Source organism: Patella vulgata, chromosome 5 (genome assembly GCF_932274485.2).
Source record: "Patella vulgata chromosome 5, xgPatVulg1.2, whole genome shotgun sequence".
In the NCBI taxonomy this organism is placed as follows: Eukaryota; Metazoa; Mollusca; class Gastropoda; family Patellidae; genus Patella; species Patella vulgata.
This window is the reverse complement of record NC_065883.2, coordinates 46,173,628-46,189,962: the sequence shown is the minus strand read 5'-3', so window position 1 is coordinate 46,189,962 and position 16,335 is coordinate 46,173,628. Positions and strand designations below refer to the sequence as shown.

Sequence of the window (16,335 nt, the reverse complement as noted above, 5' to 3'; positions counted from 1 at the left end):
TTACCCATCAGTTTTTATTTGTGTTAATGCGTTCTACATTTTCAAAGCAATGATTCTTATAATGTGCGAGCCGCCATGACACCGGCGGATATTATAACTTCGATAGGCGAGAAACTTCAGGTAGCAGTTGGGTTTCATCAAATCATATAATTATGCGGTACGGCTTCACCTTTATTTCAATGGGAATTGGTTTATTATATGCGCAGTGCAGTTTTAGGTCAGTTTATGTGTAAATTAAGGGAGCTATACATAGGCCAGTAACCTTTTTGTAGTCATTTGACTAAAAAAAACTTGCGGAAAGGAACTCCGTAGGACAAGCCACTACTGTGGCAGGAGTAAGGCGGAAGACATCAGTAGTGGAACCATTTCTAAGTTAATCCCGAAGTGCGTTGCTATTGTAAGAATATATAAAATCGGGTTTCCGTTCCCGCTTTTTTTTTTGCTACCTAAAAAACTGCACGCAAAGTTAGTTGTCGGGCCTTCGGTCAAGAAACACAGACAAAGGGAGAGAACGGGGACCTCTGTTTTGCATACCATCCAAGCGACTAGGCACTAATCCTTGTACCATGGACGAGGGGACGGGCGTTTTTCGTCCCATCGAAACGACTAGACACAGATCCTTGCTAGGCCTTCCATACTTCACCACTGCCAACGGGGAACCACTTTGACCTCGGGTTTTCGTACCATCCAAACGACTAGACACTAATCCTTGCAAGGCCTTCCGTTCTGCAGCAAATGAGCCACGCTGGCCTCGTTTTGTCGTAACATACAAACGACTAGACAATGTTTCATAATTTAGTCATGTTCGCGTGGGTGGGTTGGCAGCAGAATTGATATGTACATGATAGTGACACGAGGAGGGGGGGGGGGGAGCGGGGTGTACACAAATCAGAGCTTTGTAATACACGCATATACTTGATATACTAAATACACAAATGGCTGAATTTCGAGACATTTCTGGCACTCTTTTATCACATAATGAGAACACTGCATTAATTTCTATATATCAATAAAATATGCCTCAGACCCATTGTTTATTTTTAAATTTGAATTAGACTCGTAACAAAATATATTTTCTGGCAACAAATAGCATATAAATAAAACTAGATTTACTTTCTGATTATTTTTTTTAAATGAAATCATTCCAGGGCTTTTATTGACATTTCAGAAAATGTAGAGTTGGTCCCATGCACTTGAGGCCAAGGTCCTTGAAGTTGTACAGCTGCACCCGGTGACCGATATTTATTTAACGGGGAATAAGTGATAATTCATATTATAACAGTAAATAATTAAAATATCCCATATGGATTATAATAATATGTATATCATGTAGGTGTGCATGTAGGTTAAAATTGTGACCTCTGTAAATAGGCCCGTTCCTTGCATTTAGTTTTAGAGTTAGGAGTGCTAAAATTGAGAGAGCGAAATGGGGTTGATCGACCGCTCGACACAAACTAGGTCATTTCGGGACTAACGTATGGTTCAATTTTATTTCAATAATTCGCTTGCGCGTAGGGGTCTAGCAGTGGGGGGAAACCGGGTGATCCTGAAAAAATACACAGGTTGGACGGGCGACCTACTCCTTGTCACGTACAGAAAGATACCCCAGCAGTCAAAATAGGCGATTTCGGTTTCTAGTGTCGATGCATCGTTACGGTCAGTTTAAAAAATTGTCTTTTAAGGATAATGTGTATAGTACCAATACCTATCACATACGGAAGAGGCGATAAAATCTCTTTGCATTTCCAATTTCAAAATTAATTAAAACCAATATTAAATTCCGAAAATCGTTTTTTTGCTAAAACTCTTTTCTTTTTAATGTGATCAAAATGGGGGTAAAGCACAGAGTCAGGGGTTGTAATGGGCGTATTGTGTCCTAATTTCATGGTTTTCGGACAATCGGTGCCGGTGTCACGGCGAAATTCCACTTTTTTCCCCTCATGGAAGCCGTAAATTGACGCAAGGAGTAGGGTCGCCTGTCCAACCTTGTGGGTTTTCTCCGGGTCCTCCGGTTTCCTCCCACTGCTAAAGACCCCTACGCGCAAGCGAATTATTGAAATAAAATTAAACCATATGTTGGTCCCGAAATGACCTAGTTTGTGTCGAGTGGTCGATCATGGAAGCCGTAAATTGACTTAGAAAAAAAAAACGACGAAAGGCAGGTGACAAGAACAAACGACTTGAACGAATGCAGGTATCACCTTGAAATTTTCAGGGTGCCTAGGTACCAACGTGAAAAGTTGCTCGCCGGAATTTAGTACTCATGGTACCGTTGGTTCCTGTGTAGCGCATGCGCGAAATCAAAACCAGCTAAACTCGAAAACAACCTTGTCGGCACGGAAAACATCAAAGGAGAAATTCGAATTTTTGAAATATTCAAATACCAAACATTCGACCATGATCCAGGCTATCCTCAAATGTATTAATTTCGGTAATAGGAGACAGATTCTCTAAGCCACGACCAATTGTGTATGTTTTCAAGCCCATAAATGTGGATTTTTCACTAATTTTCATTTTCATTTCAAAATGGCGTCCATCAGTTGACCTAAATCAAAATTCTAAACCGATAGATTTTTAGGCTTTCCTTCAAGCATTCAGAAAATGTAACTCTTATGTCTTTAAGTAAAATATTGCAAAAGCCGTATGGACTTTTCACATTTTGAGATAGTGGCACTTCCGGTTTGCTCGACAAACTCCATATTTTGTGTACTCATCAGTACTGTCTTAGCTAGTACAGAAAAAAAATTTCAAGGCAATCTGACCTATATTTCGTCGATTTTTTTGAAAACTTTGATCCTTAATTTCACCAAGGGGAGATAATTTAGAAAATTTCCAAGGACATCATTGAAGTCGCATTGGCAAGATCTACTAACATTCTAAATTTCACGAAAATCGCACAACTATTAAAGAAGTTGTCAAATTGGTAATAACTTCCGGTTCGAAATGACAGCGACGAATTTTCGAAATGCCAAAATCCGAAATTGCAGATTTGAAGTAAATGTTTCAAGATACTCAAAGAAAAAAGAATTAGTAAAATAGGTCAAATAGTCACAGAGTTACAGCATTGTAGGTCAAATGCATTCCTTCGTAAAATTCGGTGATTTCGGATTCGTAAAACGTTTTGAAAATATATTTAATCAACAGCCACCACCCATTTTTGGGGGGATAGGTAAAAGTTTCAGAACGATCCTATGGTTAGATTCTGAGAAATCCGATTTGTGGACAAAACACAAAAAAAAAATAACAATAACTAGATCTGCATAGCAGATATCAAAGCTTTCATATAAACTTCAAAAGGGGTTATTAGAATCTATGAATCATCAACCACTCTGACGGATGTAGAAAGGAATATATTGTTACTAAATCTGTTGTACTGTTTCTTGTTATGGTAAAGAAAACATGAATACAACTATGAGATTTGTATAGAATTGGCATTAATCAATATATTTATTGTTTAATACTACATGTATATTATAGATACAAAGTGAATTAAATGAACCCAATTACATGTACTTTATATAAGCAATGTTTTTTTATTCATCGTTACTTTGAAATCACATTATTTTCATTGATGATAAAAAGGTTGTATTTGTACCGAATCCAAAAAGTATGTTGTATGACATTGCATTATCTGTACCAATTATTTATTTGCAAACCAATATACAATGTTTATTTCTACTCCAATATATTTGTTTCAACCCATGATAGTTTATTCACTCTTCTCACTTAAATACAAGAATAACACACGATTAAATTACTGAAACAAGTAATGCTGGTAGATTATAATTTGATATTGTATACCATTTACTCTCTGTTAGATAAGGCGACGTGGTAATCTGTTAGCTAAACATACATGGAAGTATATGTTAGATAACTACAATTTATGATATATTTTAAACCAAGGAAGTGGCCTTTCTAAAAATAAAAAAAAATAAAGGAAAATATATTTCATACAATTGTTATACTGTTACTGTTATCGTGAAGAAACATGATTGTTTATTTAATGTTGTTTATGACAAACATGTAATCATGTACATTTTTTAAATAAGAACAATTATGCTACATGTATGAATAACTCTCAAAAATTATGTTTTCATCAATCCAAGTATTTTTTTATTTGTATTACTTGATTTATACTGAATAAAGATTACACAAACATACAAAATGGTGTTGGCTGTGTGACTGAATTCCTCGTTGAGAAGTGGTATCGGGTGTCCCATAGAGAAGAAGCAAACCCTCCTTGTGATACACTTGTGAACATTTTAAAAGACCCATTTCGCTGTGTTCCAGAAAAATCCCCATTATAGCTAGTGCATTACATGGTTGTTGTTGGGGGAAAGGTGGGTCTTTTCTATTGGCAATGATTTACTTTTTATAGGCCCACATTGAAATGTGGTCGTATATTGTCGTCGCCCCCCTTTTGCTGTTAATATCCGATTGACTTTAAATTTATACGCAGTGTTTAAGGTCATAAGACGAAGAAGCCTTTGATTTGCTCTGCCCAGGCAACGTTCCTGTGCTCCGATTGCCTTCAAATATGCACAGAATGTACCTTGGGATTCTAGCTATCACATATTAAAAATAGAAGAGTGTTGGATTCCGAGAACGTTCAAAATAAATTCAAAACCCGCCCCCAACAATCAAAGGTTTTTTGCTTAAAAAATTGCCGTATTTTATCGAATTTTTATTGTTCTTGATATCTGAGGATTTTTCTCAATTTAGTATGTGATAAATATCATCGCGGCGCAGCCAACCGCTAGAAATTCCAGAGATTTGGACCACCGGAATGATGCCTCAGCAGTCAAAAAAGGTCAAAATAGGCGATTTCGGTTTCTAGTGTCGATACATCGTTACGGTCATTTTAAAAAATTGTCTTTTAAGGATAATGTGTATAGTACCAGTACCTATCACATACGGAAGAGGCGATAAAATCTCTTTGCATTTGCAATTTCAAAATTAATTAAAACCAATATTAAATTCCGAAAATCGTTTTTTTGCTAAAACTTTTTTTTTTTTAATCGGATCAAAATGGGAGTAAGGCACAGAGTCCGGGGTGGTAATGGGCGTATTGTGTCCAAATTTCATGGTTTTCGGACAATCGGTGCCGGTGTCACGGCGAAATTCCACTTTTTTCCCCTCATGGAAGCCGTAAATTGACTTGAAGCCAGGGTCCTTGAAGTTGTACAGCTGCACCCGGTGACCGATATTTATTTAACGGGGAATAAGTGATAATTCATATTATAGCAGTAAATAATTAAAATATTTCATAGGGATTATAATAATATCTATATCTTGTCTGGGTACAGGGTTAAAACCAATATTAAATTCCGAAAATCGTTTTTTTGCTAAAACTCTTTTTTTTTAATGGGATCAAAATGGGGGTAAGGCACAGAGTCCGGGGTGGTAATGGACGTATTGTGTCCAAATTTCATGGTTTTCGGACAATCGGTGCCGGTGTCACGGCGAAATTCCACTTTTTTCCCCTCATGGAAGCCGTAAATTGACTTAGAAAAAAAACGACGAAAGGCAGGTGACAAGAACAAACGACTTGAACGAATGCAGGTATCACCTTGAAATTTTCAGGGTACCTAGGTACCAACGTGAAAAGTTGCTCGCCGGAATTTAGTACTCATGGTACCTTTGGTTCCAGCGTAGCGCATGCGCGAAGTCAAATCCAGCTAAACTCGAAAACAACCTTGTCGGCACGGAAAACATCAAAGGAGAAATTCGAATAAAAAATGATACAATGATTTCACACAACAGGCCAGCTATTAGCCTCTCGATTGACAAGAGTTTCATCGCCCTCCATTCATTATAACCAATGTCATCGTGCCCTAAAGAATCAACAAATCAGCTTGCTTATCTCTGCTTACCCTAGGCAAAAAATACTCATCTTTGAACTCAATCATGACATTGACCTAGTGAACGCCTACACCAAGTTTGAACATTCTAGCTTAATTAGAAGGAGAGTTCTTGTGTTCCAAAGTCCCGGCCCTTCAAATTGCTTCTATTTTTCATTTTCAATTCAAAATGGTGACCATCACGTGACCGAAATCAAAATTCTGATCCGATAGATTTTTAGGTATTCCTTCCAGGATTCCGAAAATATGACGACCGAGTCTGTAAGTAAAATAGCAAAAAAGCCTTTTTGATTTTTCACGTTTAAAGATGGTGGCACTTCCGGTTCGATCGACAAACTCCATATTTTGTGTACGAATCAGTAATTACTTGTCTAGTATCGAATTTTTTTTTTAGGTCATTCTGACCTATATTTCGACGATTTTTTTGAAAACTTTGATCCTTAATTTCACAAAGGGGAGATAATTTAGAAAATTTCCAAGGACATCATTGAAGTCGCATTGGCAAGATCTACTAACATTCTAAATTTCACGAAAATCGCACAACTATTAAAGAAGTTGTCAAATTGGTAATAACTTCCGGTTCGAAATGACAGCGACGAATTTTCGAAATGCCAAAATCCGAAATTGCAGATTTGAAGTAAATGTTTCAAGATACTCAAAGAAAAAAGAATTAGTAAAATAGGTCAAATAGTCACAGAGTTACAGCATTGTAGGTCAAATGCATTCCTTCGTAAAATTCGGTGATTTCGGATTCGTAAAACGTTTTGAAAATATATTTAATCAACAGCCACCACCCATTTTTGGGGGGATAGGTAAAAGTTTCAGAACGATCCTATGGTTAGATTCTGAGAAATCCGATTTGTGGACAAAACACAAAAAAAAAATAACAATAATAATCTTAACAGAAACAATAAGCTTTCATATGTAATATGAAAGCTTAACTAGATCTGCATAGCAGATATCAAAGCTTTCATATAAACTTCAAAAGGGGTTATTAGAATCTATGAATCATCAACCACTCTGACGGATGTAGAAAGGAATATATTGTTACTAAATCTGTTGTACTGTTTCTTGTTATGGTAAAGAAAACATGAATACAACTATGAGATTTGTATAGAATTGGCATTAATCAATATATTTATTGTTTAATACTACATGTATATTATAGATACAAAGTGAATTAAATGAACCCAATTACATGTACTTTATATAAGCAATGTTTTTTTATTCATCGTTACTTTGAAATCACATTATTTTCATTGATGATAAAAAGGTTGTATTTGTACCGAATCCAAAAAGTATGTTGTATGACATTGCATTATCTGTACCAATTATTTATTTGCAAACCAATATACAATGTTTATTTCTACTCCAATATATTTGTTTCAACCCATGATAGTTTATTCACTCTTCTCACTTAAATACAAGAATAACACACGATTAAATTACTGAAACAAGTAATGCTGGTAGATTATAATTTGATATTGTATACCATTTACTCTCTGTTAGATAAGGCGACGTGGTAATCTGTTAGATAAACATACATGGAAGTATATGTTAGATAACTACAATTTATGATATATTTTAAACCAAGGAAGTGGCCTTTCTAAAAATAAAAAAAAATAAAGGAAAATATATTTCATACAATTGTTATACTGTTACTGTTATCGTGAAGAAACATGATTGTTTATTTAATGTTGTTTATGACAAACATGTAATCATGTACATTTTTTAAATAAGAACAATTATGCTACATGTATGAATAACTCTCAAAAATTATGTTTTCATCAATCCAAGTATTTTTTTATTTGTATTACTTGATTTATACTGAATAAAGATTACACAAACATACAAAATGGTGTTGGCTGTGTGACTGAATTCCTCGTTGAGAAGTGGTATCGGGTGTCCCATAGAGAAGAAGCAAACCCTCCTTGTGATACACTTGTGAACATTTTAAAAGACCCATTTCGCTGTGTTCCAGAAAAATCCCCATTATAGCTAGTGCATTACATGGTTGTTGTTGGGGGAAAGGTGGGTCTTTTCTATTGGCAATGATTTACTTTTTATAGGCCCACATTGAAATGTGGTCGTATATTGTCGTCGCCCCCCTTTTGCTGTTAATATCCGATTGACTTTAAATTTATACGCAGTGTTTAAGGTCATAAGACGAAGAAGCCTTTGATTTGCTCTGCCCAGGCAACGTTCCTGTGCTCCGATTGCCTTCAAATATGCACAGAATGTACCTTGGGATTCTAGCTATCACATATTAAAAATAGAAGAGTGTTGGATTCCGAGAACGTTCAAAATAAATTCAAAACCCGCCCCCAACAATCAAAGGTTTTTTGCTTAAAAAATTGCCGTATTTTATCGAATTTTTATTGTTCTTGATATCTGAGGATTTTTCTCAATTTAGTATGTGATAAATATCATCGCGGCGCAGCCAACCGCTAGAAATTCCAGAGATTTGGACCACCGGAATGATGCCTCAGCAGTCAAAAAAGGTCAAAATAGGCGATTTCGGTTTTTAGTGTCGATACATCGTTACGGTCATTTTAAAAAATTGTCTTTTAAGGATAATGTGTATAGTACCAGTACCTATCACATACGGAAGAGGCGATAAAATCTCTTTGCATTTGCAATTTCAAAATTAATTAAAACCAATATTAAATTCCGAAAATCGTTTTTTTGCTAAAACATTTTTTTTTTAATCGGATCAAAATGGGAGTAAGGCACAGAGTCCGGGGTGGTAATGGGCGTATTGTGTCCAAATTTCATGGTTTTCGGACAATCGGTGCCGGTGTCACGGCGAAATTCCACTTTTTTCCCCTCATGGAAGCCGTAAATTGACTTGAAGCCAGGGTCCTTGAAGTTGTACAGCTGCACCCGGTGACCGATATTTATTTAACGGGGAATAAGTGATAATTCATATTATAGCAGTAAATAATTAAAATATTTCATAGGGATTATAATAATATCTATATCTTGTCTGGGTACAGGGTTAAAACCAATATTAAATTCCGAAAATCGTTTTTTTGCTAAAACTCTTTTTTTTTAATGGGATCAAAATGGGGGTAAGGCACAGAGTCCGGGGTGGTAATGGACGTATTGTGTCCAAATTTCATGGTTTTCGGACAATCGGTGCCGGTGTCACGGCGAAATTCCACTTTTTTCCCCTCATGGAAGCCGTAAATTGACTTAGAAAAAAAACGACGAAAGGCAGGTGACAAGAACAAACGACTTGAACGAATGCAGGTATCACCTTGAAATTTTCAGGGTACCTAGGTACCAACGGGAAAAGTTGCTCGCCGGAATTTAGTACTCATGGTACCTTTGGTTCCAGCGTAGCGCATGCGCGAAGTCAAATCCAGCTAAACTCGAAAACAACCTTGTCGGCACGGAAAACATCAAAGGAGAAATTCGAATAAAAAATGATACAATGATTTCACACAACAGGCCAGCTATTAGCCTCTCGATTGACAAGAGTTTCATCGCCCTCCATTCATTATAACCAATGTCATCGTGCCCTAAAGAATCAACAAATCAGCTTGCTTATCTCTGCTTACCCTAGGCAAAAAATGCTCATCTTTAAACTCAATCATGACATTGACCTAGTGAACGCCTACACCAAGTTTGAACATTCTAGCTTAATTAGAAGGAGAGTTCTTGTGTTCCAAAGTCCCGGCCCTTCAAATTGCTTCTATTTTTCATTTTCAATTCAAAATGGTGACCAGCACGTGACCGAAATCAAAATTCTGATCCGATAGATTTTTAGGTATTCCTTCCAGGATTCCGAAAATATGACGCCCGAGTCTGTAAGTAAAATAGCAACAAAGCCTTTTTGATTTTTCACGTTTAAAGATGGTGGCACTTCCGGTTCGATGGACAAACTCCATATTTTGTGTACGAATCAGTAATTACTTGTCTAGTATCGAATTTTTTTTTAGGTCATTCTGACCTATATTTCGACGATTTTTTTGAAAACTTTGATCCTTAATTTCACCAAGGGGAGATAATTTAGAAAATTTCCAAGGACATCATTGAAGTCGCATTGGCAAGATCTACTAACATTCTAAATTTCACGAAAATCGCACAACTATTAAAGAAGTTGTCAAATTGGTAATAACTTCCGGTTCGAAATGACAGCGACGAATTTTCGAAATGAAAAAATCCGAAATTGCAGATTTGAAGTAAATGTTTCAAGATACTCAAAGAAAAAAGAATTAGTAAAATAGGTCAAATAGTCACAGAGTTACAGCATTGTAGGTCAAATGCATTCCTTCGTAAAATTCGGTGATTTCGGATTCGTAAAACGTTTTGAAAATATATTTAATCAACAGCCACCACCAATTTTTGGGGGGATAGGTAAAAGTTTCAGAACGATCCTATGGTTAGATTCTGAGAAATCCGATTTGTGGACAAAACACAAAAAAAAAATAACAATAATAATCTTAACAGAAACAATAAGCTTTCATATGTAATATGAAAGCTTAACTAGATCTGCTAAGCAGATATTAAAGCTTTCATATTCACAGTCACTGTCACATGTCATAGAAATAATATGAACAGAAAAAAAAAATCATTATAATGAGTAAAAATTTGGTGAAGTTAATTCGATTTTTCACTGGTAAATAATTAAATAGACAAGTGGCATAACTTGACCCGCATCCCATCAGCTATCCTGAAAAATGCTGGAAAAATTAAACAAGTAAATTGTGTTTAGTACTGGGTTAATTAAGACAGGCATATGCCTTTGCTATACAGGATGACATGAGGGAAATTTAGCTTGGGAGGTGTAGGCCTGCAGCCAAAATTTCTAGCTAGCTTAGAAACACAACTCCGCTACACGGTCTTCCATAAAAGAAAAACTATACATTTTTGGAAAGCTTATGATGCCAGGAAGACAAAATCTGGGAGTTCCAAGCAAAATGTTTGCAATTTATTGTTTTAGGGCCAGATGAAATTCGTCAAAATTGTCAAATAAATGCTATTTGTGTACTAACAATTCTGAAGTTGACATAAAATTAAATAGTTGGTAAAACACCTCATGCCTTCATCCTTGGCAATGAACAGTTTATTGGACAGATTTTGATGTAAATAAAAATGCTCAAAACACAAATGTCATGGGTGAATAAAGAATTGTGGAAATCCATTAACGGTAAAAAAGAATTATCTCCCTTTCTGTCAAATGCCTGTAATTGATAGACTATCAGGTCTTGTATGAATCATAAGACCAGGTGTGGGCAAACAAGCCCAATAATTATTTTGTTTGTTGGATCTCAAGGGCCTGTTAGGGTTGGTTGTTGGATGTTTGCTCAGAAATTATCGCTTGTATGGAACATGCTAGAGTCGATTTGTAGCATATTCTAGCCAGGGGATATGTTTGACTGTAGTTTAGTGATATGCTTTTGAAATAATGGAGATCAGTAGCACTTTATAAGCATTGAACCACATGATTTTTTTCCACTAAGATAAACATTCTAAACCCACATACATGTTCCCTTTCAATTAGCCACTACAGTATTTTTACAACTGTACATGTAGCTGTGAACTACTATTTCGGATATGATTAATGGTCAAATTACAAACATACATGTAGATATGAGTTAAAAAAAATAATTGTGTATCTGGGCTGGAATGAAGGGAAAGGTTAGAAAACAGGATGAACAGTTGTGAAATTATTTATTAAAGTGAAACAATCATTGAAAATCAAAATTAAACAGTTACTCTGCACATCAAATGTCATCAAAGTTAATCTTCATTATCATCATCACTGTAACTAAATGTATTAACATCAAATTCGGTCTCTTTAACAGTTTTATTTTCATTTTCACATTGACTACACATGCACAGGTCTGTACAAGAAAGGGGGGTTGGGATGGCCTAGAGTGCCGCGCTTCGACCTCTAGCTGGTCGGTCACCTCTGGCTTGTGGCTGTGGCTTTGATCCCAGGTGTGAGCGTATGTGGCATGGAGATAGAGGCGTCTTCTCAACCTCGTGGGTTTCCTCCGGGCACTCCGGTTTCCTCTCACTGCTAAAGACCCATACGCGCAAGCGAATTATTGAAATAAAATTGAAACCGTATGTTAGTCCCAAAATGACCTAGTTTGTGTTGAGTGGACGTTAAACCCCATTTCTCTCTCTCTCTCTCTGTACAAGACAACTTTGCTGGCCATTTATGATTCTTTCTCTTATGACATCTTCACAGAATATAATATTCGACGGAGGGCTAGTCATCTTTGCTGAAAAATATAAATAAACATATACATGTACACAATTAAAACAAAATTCTGGAGCTTGGTTTACTCTCATTAATTTCGTACAACAGAGGAAAAAGACACTTACACAGGGGTTAACATCTTATTTTCATGCAGAAACCAGCTAATGAAGACAGGAAGGCATTAGCAGTACAAGGAGAGATAGAGAGGAGAATTGCGGTTTAACGTCCACTGGACAAAAACATAGTAATTTCAGGACTCACCCATGGTTCAGTTTTATTTGAATAATACCAGTGGCAAGAAGGCGGAGAATACAAATAAAACAAAACATCACAAATATTTACCTTTCTGATAACTGTCTAAGAAATTCAGTACATGTATATTGCCTATAACATTTTTGGTGATATCTGACCTCAATGGCCACACAATCTTGCCCTCTGATATGCCTTAAAATATCTTCATCCTCTTTCAATTCAGCAGCTTTCAACAGTTGGCCTACAAACAAATTTGCAAACAAATTATACACCATATAGCGTTGAATATTGTTTGTGCTCAAGGGTGGGGGAGGGAATGTCACTTTGAGGCCTACATGTACATGTACCTGGCTGGTCAACTCTGGCATGCGGTTTAGTTCAGATCCTTTGTGTGAGCGGAAATGGTCTAGAGACAGATCGTCTTAGCAAGGCACCTACAAGTGGGCCAAGAAAATAAAAAACAAGTTAACTTCTCTATGTTTCATCCCTTGTGCAAGCAAATGTGCAACACTTTAACCAATGACTGTGCCAAATCAACAAATGGGGCTTTACTGGCTAGCTTCATAACAATTTTACAGTGATTGCAGTAGCACTTCTGATTCCATTTACAACAAAAACAACAACACAATAATTAAAAACTGTAGGATGAATATATTTAATATTTATTAGTAATAATTATAAATTTAGTAAGTAACATAATATTAACATTAGGCCTACCTGAGCCTGTTTGGGTCTGAGTCTGTGTTAATACATCCTTCTTCCTATTTTCTCCAACAGTGACAAATCTGTCACGTTTTTTACATATAATACACACTACAGGCAGCACCGATTTACTCTTTCTTTTTGCTTCAGGAGCGTAATTTGTTTGGAGAGCTAGGTCCCAGATCGTCTACACTCCCGCTATTCCCTGGTTGGATTGTAGCCGGGGATTTTAATTTTTCTTTATTTATACGATTCAGGGCAGACCCAATTCGGAATTTGTCTGTAAAAGGCCTGTAGCATGTTGGGTGAAATCCAGTATCTTTTGGCGCGTCGATAAATTCCTTGTTTGATTATATCACCCGAAGTCGCCTGTTCAGCTATCCATTTCGCTCGCCCATCAAGTTTTAGCCATTCATGGGCACATTCACGGAATTTATCCCAGCGAGATTTTGTAAATAATTGTTCTCGTTCCTTTCTAAATCCTTGGTAATGAATAATACAGCGTAAATTTGATGAAATATCAGTCGATTCACGTTCTTTCATGGGCGCAGCCATTACACATGTGTGTTGTTGTTTACAACTTTCAAGGTCGGGTCAGCAGTTCACAATACGAGCTCCTGATTGGCCCATGGTGACCAATCACCAGTTATTTCCCTACGCTTTATAACAGCGCGAGTCAAATAAATCCCGTACGAATAAATTTATATCACCCTTAATGGATTTGAAATAAAGAATTATAAAATGTATTTATAAATATACTATGCTTTATTTGAACCTTATGCCTACTACAATTCTTACCTGACTCTATCCAATTTATTTTAATTATATCTTTCATTCTATTTAAGTTAATTTTTTTTTGCCACCATTCCCCCCCCCTCCACTGTTCCTTATCTCAGACGAAATAATCCCAGATTAGCTGTAAGACCAGATACTCTTTTTTTCTTTCTTTCTTTTCAGGTGCTGGATTCTTCCTTCAGAGAACGAACAAACAAAAGGAATGAACACAAAAAATGAAGATGAAACAGAACCACCAATTGCTTTGTTCTTATACTTCTACAATCATTCTCATGTTGTTCATTTTGCCATATTTTTGTTTATTCATTCATATGTCTTCTATATAATGATGCATAGTATAGTACACTATGTTAAAAAAATACTAGAAATGTATGTTTCTTTATCACCAAATGATTTATGTAAGTTGTGAAGTAAAACAGTTGAACATTAAATCCCATTTCAATTTATTTGCATGAGGTGAAGAGAAATAATGGTATTGAACAATTGACTATTCATGAAAGATACTAAAGAGAACTTTATTAATTTATACATACTTTTGCTAATTTTATTGTTATATCTTGGTAGTAACATACCAATATAAATAGTAATATTGTTTCTAGATGAAGACTATTATAATTGAAATGAAATGGGATTTCACATCATAATGCTATGCACGGACTGGGCTAATAATGACAAAAAACTACAATGAATACAATAGTATAAAATGTTGCTATGAAATTAAATAAATGTTGTATACAATAATTAACCGGTTTAATACTATATTATACATAAAAGTGAATGAAATTCAATGTTTACTATTTTGCTTTATACATGAATATCACAGGTCAAATTATTGAAATAAATAATGCAAATAGATTATGATTTGAAACATCTTGTATGTCATTGTTCTATTTGTTATATAAGACTACATGATATAAACTTTTTGATAAGCCTCTTTTATCATATTTTGAACCAATGGAATAAAGAGCAAAGACCTAGAATATATTGTAAATATAATCAGGTTTTTGATCAACTGATCAAAGGAAAATATTGCGAATAAATTTGTTGTACTGCTATTGTAAAGAAATCATCATTGTTTTATTTGATATTTAGAATACACATAATCGTGTATATATTTGAAGTTAAGAGCAATTATGATTAGTGATACCTGTATGACCAACTCTCAAAAGATAATCTCATTAAACCAAGTACTTTTTTTCATTTGTATTAGTTGATTTATACTGAATAAAGATAACACAAACAAACAAAAATGAGTTGGCTGTGTGAACACCTCAATGACAAGTGGTATCAGATGCCTCAGAGAGAATATTCAAATGCTCCTTGTGATACGTTTGTAACACAATTATAACCTAATGTATTACACGGGAGTGGAGTGGGTGGGTCGGGGGGCTTTTCGATTGGCAGGGGACTATTAAAATGGGTAAGCAGAGATAAGCAATTTGATGAAACTTTGTGTATAGTTTCATTACATTAGTACCTTGACCATATTACCTTGACCAAGTTCGACAATGAGCATTCTCTTAGTCAGGATAAGCAAAGCAACTTGATTGGCCGGGACTTTGAATTGGTTGATGCTTTGGGGTATGATAACTTTGGTTATAATGAAGTACTGGAACATAACAACCCAGCTTTTAATTGAGCTAGAATGTTTAAACTTGGTGTAGATGTTCATCAGGTCTTGACTGAACATTTTGAGCTACAGCTTGGCAATTTCATTGGTCGATGCTTTGGGACAAGATAACCTTGATTTCTATCTGACAGAGAGTGATGAAATTTACAGTATAGTTTGATTGCTCGATACTTTTGAAAAAAATATGAAAGTGCGATTAATTAATGTGTCATCTTTTACTTTGGGGTTTTGGCGGGAGACATCAGCCATACTGTTTGCTTGTTTAATATCCCCTATACAATATACGCTCGACCTCATTACCCGAACTGGGGTAGAAAAGTGGGATCTTTGACAATGAGGCAATGATATGTAAATTCTTTTGCAGCTGCACAAGAGGGAACATCAACGCCGGATTAACCATGGTGGTGGGGAGGGGGGCTGATACCGACCGTGAAGCCCCGCAAGGGGGTCGGGTCAGGGGGTTCTCCCGCTAAGAAATTTTAATTGGAGGCCGAAAACGTGATTTCATGGCATTTCAGGCACTTGTGTCGGAGCCATTTAGAAGTACCTCCCCCAGAAAAATAAAATTCTGCCACAAAATTAGCCACAATCCATGCGGGTGCTGTGAAATTTCTAGAGGAGGGAGCTGGAACCCATGAGCCCGTTAAATTCGCCACTGTAAATGAGCAGAGCTACATCAAACCTCATTTTGAGTCCCTCAGTGATAAATAACTTGATTCAAAATCGTATTATAGCCCCAACGACGATTTGATGAATGGAGACCGTAACGTTACGACAAAGTCTAACACTGTAAGTACCAAATAGTCATACGAGATATGTGCATCTCATCAAATTCAGCTTATACCATACCCACAATAATGTTACGGAGTCAGTGAGTT

At 35.9% G+C, this 16,335-nt stretch overlaps 1 long non-coding RNA gene across 1 annotated transcript; it reads right to left on the bottom strand.

Annotated features, from left to right (window-relative positions):
- Positions 1-11,639: 11,639 nt before the first annotated feature.
- On the bottom strand, positions 11,640-13,812 carry LOC126820281 (uncharacterized). The gene is made up of 3 exons (XR_007679904.2): positions 13,048-13,812; positions 12,421-12,571; positions 11,640-12,100 (listed from the first exon to the last, which is right to left on the bottom strand). It is a non-coding gene; the product is annotated as an uncharacterized LOC126820281 (long non-coding RNA).
- Positions 13,813-16,335: the final 2,523 nt, after the last annotated feature.